Source organism: Cryptomeria japonica, chromosome 9 (genome assembly GCF_030272615.1).
Source record: "Cryptomeria japonica chromosome 9, Sugi_1.0, whole genome shotgun sequence".
Lineage (NCBI taxonomy): Eukaryota > Viridiplantae > Streptophyta > Pinopsida > Cupressales > Cupressaceae > Cryptomeria > Cryptomeria japonica.
The window spans coordinates 629558081-629573445 of record NC_081413.1 but is presented as its reverse complement, the minus strand read 5'-3'; positions in this window follow the sequence as shown (position 1 = coordinate 629573445).

Genomic DNA, 15365 nt, shown 5'->3' with positions numbered 1-15365 from the left:
TCAAGAAAAACAACATCAACTTGCCATCTACCTACACAAAGAAGGATTCATCTCCTTCTTCTTCCTCACAGTCTAATTGAAAAGGGCAAGCATTCATGGCTAAAACAGGTTCTTCACATCAATGGATACTTGACTCGGGTGCCTCATATCACATGGGTTCTACAAAGGAGCAGTTTTCTTCATTGGAACCATCTAAGGTACCTCACATTTACATAGGTGATGACACACAAGTAGAGGTTGAAGGGAAAGGTTCAGTTGACATGGATGATGGAACATTTGACAATGTTCTCTATGTTCCTAACTTGTCTACCAACCTTCTCTCCATCTACCAAATCACTCACTATGGGAATGGGAAAAAGGTTGAGTTTACACCAGATTCAATTGTGGTAAAGGAACTTGATGATGATGCCTTGGTAGTAGTGGGACAAGTCAATGAAAACTCAAGGCTTTATTCATTTTCCCACTTTGTGCCAAGTTCACCTTCCAAGGCCTTGCTTACTCATTCAAATTCAGAAAGTAAGTTATGGCATGAGTGGTTTGGTCACCTCAGCTACCGCTATCTTTAGCAGCTAAGCACTAAAGACATTGTCAAAGCTCTACCTCGAATCATTTTTTTAGAGGGTGTATGTTCAGGTTGTTCCATGGGCAAGCATCCCAAAGAGAAGTTTGATAAAGGGAAAACTTGGAGAGCTTTGGAAGTTCTTCAACTTGTTCACAGTGATGTAGTAGGTCCATTTCCAGCACCTTCATTTAGTAAGGCCCGCTATGTTCTTACCTTCATTGATGACTACTCCCGCTTCACTTGGGTCTACTTTCTCATTCATAAGAGTGAAGTATTTGACAGATTTCAGGACTTCAAGACTCGTGTGGAGAAGCAATCAGGGAAAGTGGTCAAGATTCTTCGCACAGATAATGGCAGGGAATATGTGAACAAAAGACTTGAGGATTTTTGTACATTTGAGGGGATTGATCTTCAGCATTCTATTGCGTACACTCCATAGTAGAACGAGGTTGCAAAATGCAAGAATAGAACTCTCAAAGAAATGGCTAGTTGTATGATATATGCACGTTCTCTTGATCCCGCCTTTAAGGCAGAGGCTATCAGTTGTGCCACACACATCCAGAACCGGGTTCCTCACAAAGCTTTGCAAGGTATTACTCCTTTTGAAGCTTGGGCTGGTAGGAAACCGATTGTGAGACATTTCAGAGTCTTTGGGTGTCCAGCATGGGCTCGCATACCTCCGCAGAAACGCAAGACATTGGAACCGCAGAGTCGGCCTTGCATATTTGTTGGATATCCTGAGGGTGTTAAGGCATACAGATTGATGGATCCAGAGACACATGAGGTATTCATTGAGAGGAGTGTTCACTTTGAGGAAAGCTCTCCTAGCTTAGCCTCTCTACCTCCTCCACCTTCCTCCATTGTGGATAGTGATGTTAGTGATTCTGATGATGAGACTCCCTCAACTCCGACTCGCAGGGTTCCACCTCCGCAGGGTCCACTTGCAGTTGAGGAGCCTTGTTCTCCACCTCCACCTAGACCTCGTTGGGCTCGATAGACTCTTGAGTCCGTGGGTTCTCTTGTTGGGGATCCTTGAGATACACGGAGAACTCGATCACAACATCAGGATCTTCCACATGCATTCATTGCTACCGCTTCCGATCCACAGACATTTAGGGAAGCATCAGGGGTTCCTAAGTGGGACCAAGCTATGGAGGAAGAGTATAGTTCCTTGATGAGGAACAACACATGGGATTTAGTCCATCTCCCTAAGGGGAGAAAGATGGTTCGATGTAAGTGGATCTATCAGACCAAGTTTGTAGCGGATGGTAGTGTGGATAACTATAAGGCTCAGCTTGTCGCAAAAGGTTTCTCGTAGGTTGTAGGTGTTGACTATACTAAGACCTTTACACCCATAGCCAGGATGAACTCCATTCGTTTGACACTTGCTATTGCTGCAGCTCATGGTTGGGCTGTACATTAGATGGATGTGAAGAGTGCTTTTCTTCATGGTGATCTTGATGAAGAGATTTATATGGAGCAGCCACAGGGTTTCATCCAGGATACTTCCTTGGTTTGCAGACTAAGGAAATCTCTCTATGGCCTTAAGCAGGCCCCCAGGGCTTGGTACGCCAAGATGGATTCCTTTCTTCTCTCCACAGGTTTCACCAGGTGTCATTCCGATCTGAATGTCTACATTTTGTGACAGGATGACTCTCACTTGATACTTGTGCCCTATGTTTATGACTTGATCAATATAGGGAGTACTTCATCCATCATTAGCAGGGTCAAATCTACTTTGCATGATAGATTTGCTATGACTGACTTGGGTCTTTTGCACTACTTTCTCGGGATAGAGATTTCACAGTCACCTTCCAGGATCACACTATCGCAGCCCAAGTATGCTCTTGATTTACTTGCATGCTTTCATATGGCTGATTGCAAGCCTGCCCCAACTCGCTTTCTTTCAGGAGTCAAGCTTGAGGCTCAGTGTTCTTCTCCACTAGTTGATGCCACTTTGTATCGTCAGCTTGTGGGTAGTCTCATCTACTTGACTCATACATGCCCTAATATTTCATTTGTAGTTGGCATGGTTTCTCGCTTCATGCAGGATCCACATGAGCTTCATTGGAAAGCCGCCAAACGCATCCTTCATTACATCCAGGGTACACATCACTATGGGATTCACTATGCAGCAGGCACAGGACTTCGCTTGGTTGGTTACACAGACTCCAATTGGGCTGGCAATCTAGTTGATTGTAAGTCTACTTCTGGTTATATTTTTCACCTTGGTTCGGGCCCCATTTGTTGGCAGAGCAAGAAGTAACAAGCTATTTCTCTCTCTTCAACTGAGGCTGAGTATCGAGGCACTATTAACGCAGTGACTGAGACCATTTGGCTCCAGCAGATCCTCACAAAGTTTGGATTCACCACTCCTCGGCCGACAGTTCTACATTGCGACAATCAGAGTGCTATTGCGATCTTGAAGAACCCAGTCCAGCACCAGTGAAGCAAACACATTGAGATTCATATGCACTATATCCGAGAGCTCATCTAGGAGCAGGTCATTGATTTGCAGTATTGTCCTACAACAGAGCAGGTTGCTAACATATTCACCGAACCTTTCACCGAGAGTAAGTTCCAGCAGTTGCGAGCTCTCTTGGGGGTGCGGGATGTGTCATTAGGGGGGTCAACTGACTTCTCCTTCCTCTCTTATGGGGGGGACTTTTTCCTCTTTGAGGTTTTGTCCTTCTTCTTTGAGATTCTTTTGTACATTCATCTCTCTTTTGGGGGGGAGTTTTTTCCCACTAGGTTTTCTCCCTTTCTCCGTTTGTGAGAGATTGCATTGCATAGTTTTGCTTGGATTTGTATATTGTACATGGGTACCTATCATGGCCTAGTAGCCGGGACCCATCTTGCATTGTTGACTTGAGTCTTCATTCCCCTAAGTTGCACTTAAGGGGGGGTGTTGGTGTAAATAAATATTCATTTTGGATATTATTACACTTACTTAAGTTAACTTAGGATAATGCATCTCTTCGTAGTTTGGATTTGAGACACTTAGGGAAGTGTGCACTTAGGGATAGAGCTTGTAGGAGAAATTCCACCTTTTGTGGTCTTATTTTGCTATTACACTCCACATTCGGTGGGTCATCCACCTCTTGTGGAATATTATATTATTTCTCCTACCGACCCTTAGTATTTCTTACCTACCCTTGTTTCTCATTGAGCCACATGTCATATTTGTGTGCTCATACATCCATATGGCCTTGCCTATATAAACAGGCCTCTATTCATTATATTGGTTAATCCAGTTGATCATTTTCATATTGATGAGAATATAGTTTGTTCTTGTCATCTTATTGTCTCTTTTATGCTTTTCATTGTGCCCTTGATCTTGGCAAAATCCTACAATATCATTTTAGCAGATCCCCAAAACAACAAATAGAGTAGTAGATGCAATGGCCACTTTGGCATCTATGCCATAGCTGTAGGAGTCTAATTTTCGCTTTGAATTCCCAGTGGAAGAGTTAGATTACCCTGCCTATGATTCTCCCGAGTCCCAGGTAGTTTGTTCTATTATTGGACATAACTTATCTCGTTATAGCCACATTTACTCTTACCTGCGTGACCAAGTTGTCCCTGCTAATCTTTCCCAAAATGAAAAAAGAACCTAATAAAAAATGCGTCACAGTATGTCATCATTGCTAACGACCTATTTAGGCGAGGTTTAGATAATACTTTACTTAGATGTCTAGAAACTGAAGAGTCCCAACGCGCATTATCCGAGGTTCATGAAGGTGTTTGTGGATCCCATTCGAACAATCTAACTTTAGCACGAAAAGTACTAAGGGATAGCTACTACTGGCCAGACATTTAGAAAGAAGCTATAAAATTTGCTAAAACCTATGAAAAGTGTCAGTTGCATGGGCACCTTATACATGCTCCAACAAGGGATCTCATACCCTTTGTGACACACTGGCCCTTTCAATAGTGCGCATTTGATCTAATTGGCCAAATATATCCTGCATCATCTAATGGACACAAATTTATTATCATTTCCACTGAGTACTTCACTAAGTGGGTAGAAGTGGTTCTGCTCATCAAGGCAACTGACAAATAAGTAGCTCTCTTTATTCTTAATTATATCATCTGTAGGTATGGTATACCTTCATCCATTATAACTGACAATGGAAGACATTTCAAGAACAAAGATCTAGATGAACTCTGTGAGAAATTCAAAATAAAACAACACTGGTCATCAGTATATTAACCTCAAGGTAATGGACAAGCAGAGGCATCTAACAAAAACCTACTAACCATAACTTGCATAGAACAGTGAACAAATCTGAGAATGATTGGAATCTGCAGCTCAATCTTGGATTATGGGCTTATAGAACAAGTATTAGAACACCTACTAGGGCTACACCTTTCTCTTTAGTGTATGGGTCCATAGCAGTATTACCTATTGAAGTAGAAATACCATCTCTAAGAGTTTCTTTGTAAGGCCTTGTTACAGATGAAGACTATAGAATATCTATATTGCAAGAGCTTGAATCACTGGATGAGTGTCAACAAGTGGTGTTTGATCATCTCAGAGTATATAAAAAGAGAATGTCCAGAGGATATAACAAAAAGGTTTGACACCGAGAATTTTAGGTTGGTGACTTAGTTCTAAGAGAAAATCCTAAAAATCAACAGTTTCGAGACAACAAAGGGAAGTTTGAACCCAACTGGCTGGATCCCTATATCATTACTGCATCTTTTGGCTCTGGTGCTAATCAACTCTCAACATCGAAAGGAGAATAGCTCCGTGAACTGATCAACACTGTCCATTTGAAGAAATTCTTCACTTGAATATTCTCTGCTCCAGCAACTTATGTAGCTAAAAAGTCCTGAAAAAATCATAAAAATCAGAAAATGTACTGAAGAAATCATAAAAATCAGAAAATGTCCTAAAAAAATCCAAAAAATCCTAAAAAATCCTAAAGAAATTCAAAAAAAAAATAGAAAAGGAAAAAGAGAAGAAAAAAAGAAAAAAGAGAGAAAATGTCTTGGTGAAAACCTAGTAAACAGGCACCTTGGTAAACAAAATAAATGAATCTTTGCCAAGCAGGTGAAAACCTGGTAGACAGGCGCCTCTTGTACTCAAGCGCTCCATCTATCAATGCAACATTGGTATTCCCGCTTTCATGCATCTTTGCTTTCGCTTGTACATATCTTTTGGTCACTTTTGTGAGATCCTGGTTCGTTGGAACCCTCATGGCTTGAAACCGATCATTGTCCTAGTCTTAGGTTAATCAACAAAGCACTTTACATGTCCTAAGTAGTATCAACCAAGTCATCTTTATGTCAGTGATACCTGGTCGTCCACTCTGAGTTAGTCACCTGTCTCCTGACTACTGAAGAGTTTTATCACTGAGTAAAAAAGCAAAACAACATAATGGAAAACAATCACTAAACAATTTGAGCTATGCATTAAAATTTTCTTTGTGTGCTATCTTTTATATTGGTTTTCGATTATTATCCCTCTGAGTAACTTGAGGAAGTCTATCTTGACTAAGAGGAGCAAGGATTAGGGGCATAATATGTTCTTTGTTTTCTTCTTGTAGGAATTATTCCAATGATTTGGAAACATCTAAATTAGCTGGGTGTCTATGATAAGAGCCTTCACATCAAGGTGAAATCGCCTCACATACCTCGACTCTGCTTATTTGAATGCTAGGGAGGTTCCCATCATTTCTTTGTTTGTTTTGAGAGAATTTCTTCATTGTGCAATCGAGGTCCTTGTGAAATCTGTCCAAGGATATGAACGAAACAAGGAGTCATTGCAGACAAGATAATTAATATTGCATATGAAAAGAAAAACTCTAATCTGCCTGTTATAATTGTAAAATGCTCAATGATGAAAATTAAGCTTTTCAAAGTCTAGTGACTAGGTTTAGGTTGCATCTCATTTTGCATCTCATCTTTCATTTCATTCTGCATCTCATGAATTTAGCATGATTTCGGTATGGTAACACTAATGTCTGTATCTTCTGAATGAGAGTTGGAAGCTTCATCATTTCTTCACTAAGTGGTCTTTTTTCATCATTTCTCTGATCGAGTACTTGTGTTTTTGAGATATTAGCTGCATACATAAGCATCTTATATAGATTCATACATTTCATTATTACTCATTTGCATTCATCTCATTGCATAGAAAAATGAAAATAAAAATAAAAAATTGCATTATTCATTATTCATTCACATTCATTTATTAGAAAAATAGACATCCATATTCCATTTGCATTGCATACATTCATGCTGAAATGAAATACACAGATATAGAATAAAGCATATAAAAAGATATCTCATAAGTGAATCAACACAAGCATGATGAAGTCAAATCAGATCTCGTATATATATCATGTCAAATATAAGAGTACAAAATGATGTCGACTGACATATATAAACTCCCATCAGAGCAATAATTGTATAGGCTATAAAAAATGGGTGTCTACAAAAAATATATGAGCTACAATAAAGAAATAATCTAGCTAGCACCCTCTCCCTCATCGCCTGATGGAGGAGGAGGATCTTGATGCCCAAGATCCTGACAAGGTGCTCGAGCTCCCTCTGATTGTTCCATATACTATGAGTAGGGTATCACCTGCTGCGCAACAGGAACTACGACACTATATGCTGCCACATAGTAGGTTGCCCTACTACTTTGGAGAAGGACCTACTATCGTAAAGCCTCTATCTCTGCCCTCGACTCTGCCCTTGATGATGCAAATTGGCGATCACGCTCGGCCCTCACCTCGGCAAGCTGTCAGTCATGCTCCGCCAGCTGAGTCTGAGCCACTATCAACTGTGACTGTAGCTCTGCAAGACGTGCTCTCATCGACCATCCTACATCAGTCCCTTGCTCTCTCGCAGGCTCTCCACCCTCATCTCCACCTGTGGCTCCAACTTACTCATCTCGCCACTGTCAAACCTATCTCAGAGTTGATTGCTCCTCCTTAGTCCCACCCAATCTCACTCCTACATGCCCTAGGGATCCACCCTCACCCCTTTGCTGTCTAACATCAGCTGACACCTTGCTGCTGCTAGCACCAGGATCACCACCACTCTGTCATGGAGCCTCAACTCTCTGTACCTGTACCTGCCTGTGGCTCTGTCCCTGTCCCTGTGCTAGTGCGAGAACATCATCCTCAACATCCTCAATATGAGGAGCCCACTTTGCTGGATCAGTGAATCGAGGGAACGGATGCTGCTGAAACCAATCTCTATATTGGGGCAATACCCCTGCATCCACCACATCATCCATATAATCCCACCTCAGGCAATGTAAACCAATAAGCTCCTACATTGCCAAAGCATAGGACAACTATGGAGACCATCCTTGTCTCTCCTCATTTGCATAACGTGCATAAGCTGTGTACTCCTGCAAGATCCCTTGACACCGACCATACTGCCTCATCACTCAAGAAATGATGAATCGCTCCACAATGGTCTGTGATCTCTCGATAAGAGGGCACATAATAAAAAAGTCCCTATGAACCATCCACCAGTCATCCCATGACTCTAAGCCTCTATACGATCTCCATACAACGGCTATCAGGTTATCTAGTTGCCGTCTCCAAAAATCTGTCTTGCCCAGATGGGGCTGCGTTATGTATCCGAGATACCTATATATAATCGGCTGCCCAGGCTCTCTACTGTCATCTACTATGGGCTGACAAATGGGAAGGTGCTCCCAAGCCCACACTTGCAAAATATATACACTAGCGGCCATGCTTCACCCATCTCTATACACAATCTCATGCATCTCTCGATACATATGGGCCAATAAACATGAACCCCAGCCAAGTCTCTGTGGGGTCTCTATCAATCTCTCTAGCATCCAACCCCATCCACACTGGAAGCCTTGCTGCACTCTGTCTAGCATCAGAAAACAACCTATGAACCCTGCTAGAACATATGCCAGAGGATACTCCTCGCTGTACCTGCTCATCAGTATGTCCCAACTAATGGAACGAGTCAAAATGCCAGGATCACTAAAGACATGCTTCACTGCCTGTAATCCAGGAAGGTGCCCTGCATCATAATCCACCTTATCCCCAGGAAAAGGGATACAGAGGATCCTATATACATCCTTAGGAGTGATAGTCAACTCCCCCACCGGTAGATGAAATGTGTTCTACTCTGAATGAAAACACTCAACCAATGCCAAGAGCATCCCTTGGTTCACATCGATATCAGGTAATCTCAATAGATGAGTCAAGCCGCACAAGTCAATATGAGCCTGCTCAACCTCAGATAAATGTTGAACTAATGCCATAGTAGGAGGATAAACACATCTAAACAACATAGGAGGTAATCAAACTTGCAAAAAACCCAAAAATGAAGCATTAGAAAACATTCCAAATGAGCCTACAAGAGAAGTAAAACATCATGCAAATTCAACTAAGTCACATGCGAAATCAAAATTTCACGTTTGGACCTTCAAAAATGCTCACTGTCTCCCAAACGACAAAACACAGAGAGACATAATCTCGTACGAGCCAGGATTAGCTCTCACATGACAAAACAACCCCAAATGACATACTATTGGCTTTCGCACGACAAAATGGTCTTTTAACAGACTTGTCGTACGATAGGAGGGTGCATCCCAAACGAAAAATCTAATGAATCTAAATGACAAAAGAAATTTTATCAGTTACTCGTACAAGACAGGATCCTATCTCGCACGATAAAACATGAAACCCGACCCCACACATGTGAAAAACTTGCAAAATGAACAAAAAAATTCAAAATTGAAAACATAAAGAGGCTTAAGATCGATCACTTACTGCTTGCTCATAGTTTTGGGGTCGATTATGTCTTCTTTGGTGCTCGAATCGATGCTGATGAGTAGGGACCACCATTTTCTTCACAAAAGGCTTTTTGAACTTTCAAACTTGTAGGGTTAAAATGATTTGACAATGACACTTTTGTCCCATATATAGCCAAAAACCTAATTTTTCAACTTGCTTCAATGGACACGAAAATTGTACCCTTAGCTAATTTGACCTTTTTGATTCCATTTTCAGGATTGAAATTGAAGTTTGAGATCATTTTGCTAGTCAATTTCACAAAATTTGGACCACTTAGTGTTAGGAATAAGGTGTCTCAACCTTGGATAATTCCTATTCTTATTATTTGTTTTGTAAAATGTATTTCTTGCAAATAATGTAATTAAGTGTGAGTGTACATGTCTAGTTGGCATGTTGATGTGTCACTCCACTTGATGTGTCGACATCTTGAATTGTGTGTAATGAGATCATGGCTAAAATGGTTATGACAGATTCCTATGACATGTAAGAGCTATTTCTAGGAGATTTGAATGATGGGTGAAGACATGCAAGACATATGGCAACTGATAACGTTGAGTACTGTACACTCTTCCTCAATCATGGGGTTCGGGGCATCGCCTCGAAATTTTTTTTAGGGTTCCTATTTTCTCAGAGAATGGTAAAACCCTAATACGACTATCTTTGGAAGTTGCCCTAAAAAGGAAAGCGCATAAGCATTTTTTTAGGGTTACAGACTGTGATACGAAAAGAGTGTATTGTTGGTATGATATCATGCTACTGGATTTGTCTTGAAGTGTCGATTGTCTCCTGAAAGAACTTGCATTGCAAGTGTGTTGTAACCATTGTGTTGAAGATAATACATTGTGCAGGTTTTGGAGTGCAGGGGTTTTTTACCGAAAGGTTTTCCCAGAGTAAATCATTGTGTCATTCTCTATTTTCTATATGCATGGTATATGGCTGCAATATCTTTGTTAAAGTAGTTAACGAATCTGAAATTGTAAGGATTTAAAAGAATTTGCACAATACTTTCCTCTAGAGATTAGTGTAGGAAGCTGTTTTCGCACCTGAGTTTCCTTACACTTAGCACTTTTCATCAAATGCTCTTTCTTTAACTTTGCGCTCAATTTCAATGCTGAATCTCAATTTAAATTCTACAAATCAACTTTGTGCTCAATTTCTTATCAATCAACACAAAATTTTCAAAAATTCCCCTGAATCAATTTGTGCTCCAAACAACTTATCATCACTCCAAATTGCCTATAATCATGTACCCTCGCTATCTTTTGATTTCACTCCCGAGGGGGCATACTCATGACCTTATGTCAAGAAAATTTTCAAATCTTCATCGAAAGTCGAGCAAAAAATGTTTTTCAACTAAAGAAAATCAATCAAATAAGAACTCATCGCTAGGGGCATCTCAACTTCATTGCTTTATATCAAGTTGAGATTTCTCAATCATCTGAATTGAATCAATTGCTAGGGGCATATCAGTTTCATTGCTTCAAATCAAGCTGATATTTGTCTTCATCTGAATCAATCTCTTAACTTTAATCAGTTTCATCGCTTTTCATCAAGCTGATTATTCATTTAAACTCAATCAAGGGTTTAAAGAGTTTCTTTGATCACACTCAATCTAAGCAGGTGTTTAGTATTCATCACTTTGGATCAAGCTGGACAATTTATCTTCATCGTATCTTGATCAATCAAGTTCAAGATCAATTTTTATCATCACTCACTGTGTCTAGATCAATCAAGTTCTAGATTAGTAAGATCTACTTCTTGATCAATCAAGTTCAAGTTTGGTATCTTTTGTTTTCTATCGTTCCTAAGTTCAATCAAGTTTGGGAATGGTATTGCTTTAATCAGACTTCATTCAACTTTGTCGCTTCAAAACAAACTAAACACCTCACTTTCATCTAGTTCATGATCAATCAAGTTCCTAACTGGTATCTCCTAGATATCAGTTTTTCTTTGAACCAACACGCTGCTCACACATTAATTCAAAGAGGGGCAAATGTAATACCCTAAAAATGATCATCTAAACCATGAGCCCCTAATCTCGACAATTTCACCAAGGTCCTAACCAAAGGCAATTAAATAAATCTTGAGCACACAATTAATTAATTTTTTAATCATCAAATGTCACATGGCAATTAAACAAATCTTGAGCACACAATTAATTAATTCTTTAATCATCAAATGTCACATGGAAAATCAATCACTAAATATAAATTAAATATTTATTTAATTAATTGATCATTCCAAGTAAATCATTTTAAACAATTATCTTATTTATTTAATTAAATATCCTAGCACATTTAATTAAATAAATCAATTTGTCATTAAATCATCAAAAAGAGGAATTAATTTAATTAAATAAATCAATTTGCCACAAATCTTCAAAAAAGGAAACAAATCAAGAAAGTGGAATCAGAAATTATGAGCACAAATCTTCAAAAATGGAAATAAATCAAAAAAGGAATTAATTGACCAAAAAAGAATTAAAAATTGAGAAAAGAAATCAATTGGAGATAATATTGAAAAAACAAATTAAAAATTGATAAATAATCTCAAAGAAAGCAATTGAAACAATTAAATATTAAAATTGAATGAAATAGAGAATAAATCAGTTTTTTCTTGATTTAATCTTAATTTTAGTTCAATTTCCTTTAAAACTGTGAAAAGCATCCAATCACATCAATTCACCTAGATTGTGCACCCTCTTGGAAAATCTTGACCGCTCATCATCATTTGATCTTAGCCTTTGGTTTCTTTCTGAATTTTCTATAAATTCAGGCTCTCATCTCTCATTCAAAAAAATCCTCGGGAATATATTGTTATTATACTATTTTTTGCTCTAGGTTCATTGAGAATATTGCATACATATTTAGATCATTTATCTCATTTATTTCTTAAATCTTATTAGATTAATCTTGCATCCATCTAGCATTAATATCATGTTCATATAGATTAAAATCCTTCGTCTTGGTGTTGTCTAGTCACTGGATTGCTTATACAAATCTGAGAGCAATCTTATACTTGCATCTTTTAGAAGGCAATGGGTCGATTTATTATCGTTTGCATATTCATATTTCTATCTGTCTAACCATACATGTAATGACTTGATTGAAGTGTTGTGCTTATAGATATAGGTTCACTTTTCACACACACATCATCGACACTGATGATGACTTGTTATCACTTGGAGAACACTTGATTATGTCTAAGACATGGTTTGGATACTTGGTTTTTATTTTTTGGTTACTGGTCTAATCGGGTTGACATATTTGTTGTTACTGACAGATTGGTCTAGGTTATGGACCGATATACGTTATCTATTCCAGATCAACACGACACATTATGGAGATGATTTATTGATTGGATATTGTTGTAAATGCACTGAGCTGACATGTTGTATCACATCAAGACTTATTTGTAATTGATTTAATTATAATATTCTTAGTGAGCCAACCTACACATTTGGTCTTAGGTTTTGAATATATGATTGTAAGATCTTATTGAAGCTCATGGTAATCATGAGTGAGTGTGGATATTGAAGAGCAAATAAGAAGTTCCTTATGCAAATTAAGAAGATATCATTTGAAGGCTAAAGGAAGGTTATGAAGGTGTTTTGACACTCATGTTCAATGCTTAACTGATACTGAATCCAACATTGGAGATTCTATTTTGAGTAGTACATTATTCTAGGATTTAACCATCCTACTGTAGTCATTGCGACTCCCATTTGAGCAGTGTGCTCTAGGTGGTTGGCCTTAATGCATGTGCAGACCCCATTTGTATACACATACTATCTACAATAGTATCATCTGATTGTGGGTAATGTTTCTCACCATGGTTTTTCCCCTTACAGGGTTTCCACATCAAAATATCTATGTTATGTGTTGTGGATGTTGTTTCCCTTTCTATTTCATGCATTAAGTTTCACCGGTATTGATATTAACTACTAATCTATTAATTGACATTAAGTTTAGTTTACCAGTATTAAGTATTAAGTTGGATTGAGTTAATTGGGATGAAATTAATTGACACTGACTCACCCCCCCTCTTAGTTGTCCTTTCGGTTCCTAACAATTGGTATAAGAGCTAAGTCCTCTTTTTGCAGAAGTCTAATAGCTTGAGGAGATCCTATGGCAACAAACATTTTCAGGAAGCATAGTTCTAAACTTGATGGAACTAACTATGGTATATGGAAGATTAGAATGAAGACACATCTGAATTGCATTGGAAGAGACATATGGGAAGTTACAAAGAATGGCTATGTTGGTCCTACTCCGAATCAACCTAATCTATTGACATTGGGTAAGGATCAAGAGAATGATTGCAAAGCAAGAGAAGCACTTCTGAGAGCATTATCAGATCAGCAAATTATAGGATTATCAAACCGATCTACTGCTAAAGCTATTTGGGATAAATTAGAGTCATTGAATGAAAGAGATACCACTACCAAAATTGCAAAACTAGAATGTTACTGGGTCAGGTATGAAAATTTGAAAATGGAAGAAGATGAAAGAATTTCTGCTTTTATGGAAAGAGTTAATGAAATTATTTTAGGAATACAATGTTGTGGAAGATCCTTAAGTGAAGATGAAAGTGTTTCTAAATTTTTAAGAGCTTTGCCACCAGCTTACAAAATAAAAATAACTACTATTAATGAGTTGAGAACAATGCCTAATACATTAGTATCTAGAGATACCTTGGTTGGAAAACTTTCAGCATTGGAGCTTGAGGAATTTGGTCCTATTTCTATAGTTAAGATTGATTTAGCCTTCAGAGCATCATCATCATCATCTTACAAATCTGATTGGAAAGCACTTTATGCAAAAGAACTTGAAGATATCATGAGGGAAAATGAAGAACTGGAAGAACTTGAAGTAGTATTTGCAAGGAAGATGCCTAAAGGTCCAGTTGGAAGTAATTATGAAGGTAAATCACCATTTAAATATTTTAATTACAATAAAGTTGGTCATATATAATCTAGATGTCCTGATAGACATGCAAGATTGAGAGAGGAAGCTAGAAGAACATATAAGCCTAACCCTAAATATCAGAGATACAGATTTAAGGAGAACATAGATAAATCATGTTACAGATGATTCTAGTGAAGAATCGACAGACAATGGATGGGCATTTGTTTCAATAAAAGAAGATCAACCGATACCTACTGCCCCACTGGTATAGCATGCCCTGACAACTAAAATTGAGGAAAAAGATGAATAGATCATTGATAGTGGATGTTCACATCATATGACTGGTGATAAAAGTAATTTCTTATCTTTTCAGGAATATAATGGAGGTTAGTAAGATTTGGCGATGATAAAGCTTGTTTAATCAAAGGAAAAGGCACTATATCTTTGGATGGTAAGCAGACAATGTTTATTATGTTGAAGGTTTGAAGCATAATCTTTTGAGTGTTGGTCAATTAGTTGAAAAGGAATTTTAGTTACAATTCAAGAATGGAAAATGAAAAATCATGAACAATACTGGATTGGAGATTGCAACTGGTAATCAGACTAAAGGTAATATCTTTCATTTGATTAACAATGATAAGGCATGTTTGATTGCACACATTGATGAAAGTTGGTTATGGCATAAGAGACTCTATCATGTAAATTTTGATTGCATTGTAAAGATCAGTTCAACTAAAGCAGAAGGGGTTTACCTAGGATTGTGAAACCTCATAATCCGGTATGTAAGGAATGTCAAATGGGAAAGCACGTTATAAAAACTTTTAAGAGTATTTCTAAGAAATCCAATAATGTTCTTGATTTAATTCATACTGACTTGTGTGGTCCCACAGGAACAAGAAATCTATAGGGAGATAGATATTTTATGCTAATTATTGATGATTATTCTAGAATGTCCTGGGTTACTTTTCTCAGGGAGAAATCAGAGGCTTTTGGAAAATTCAATTCATTCAGGGGAATGGTAGAGAATGAAACCGATAAGAAAATAAAAATGTTTGAGATCTGATCAATGAGGATAATTTACATCTAAGGAATTTA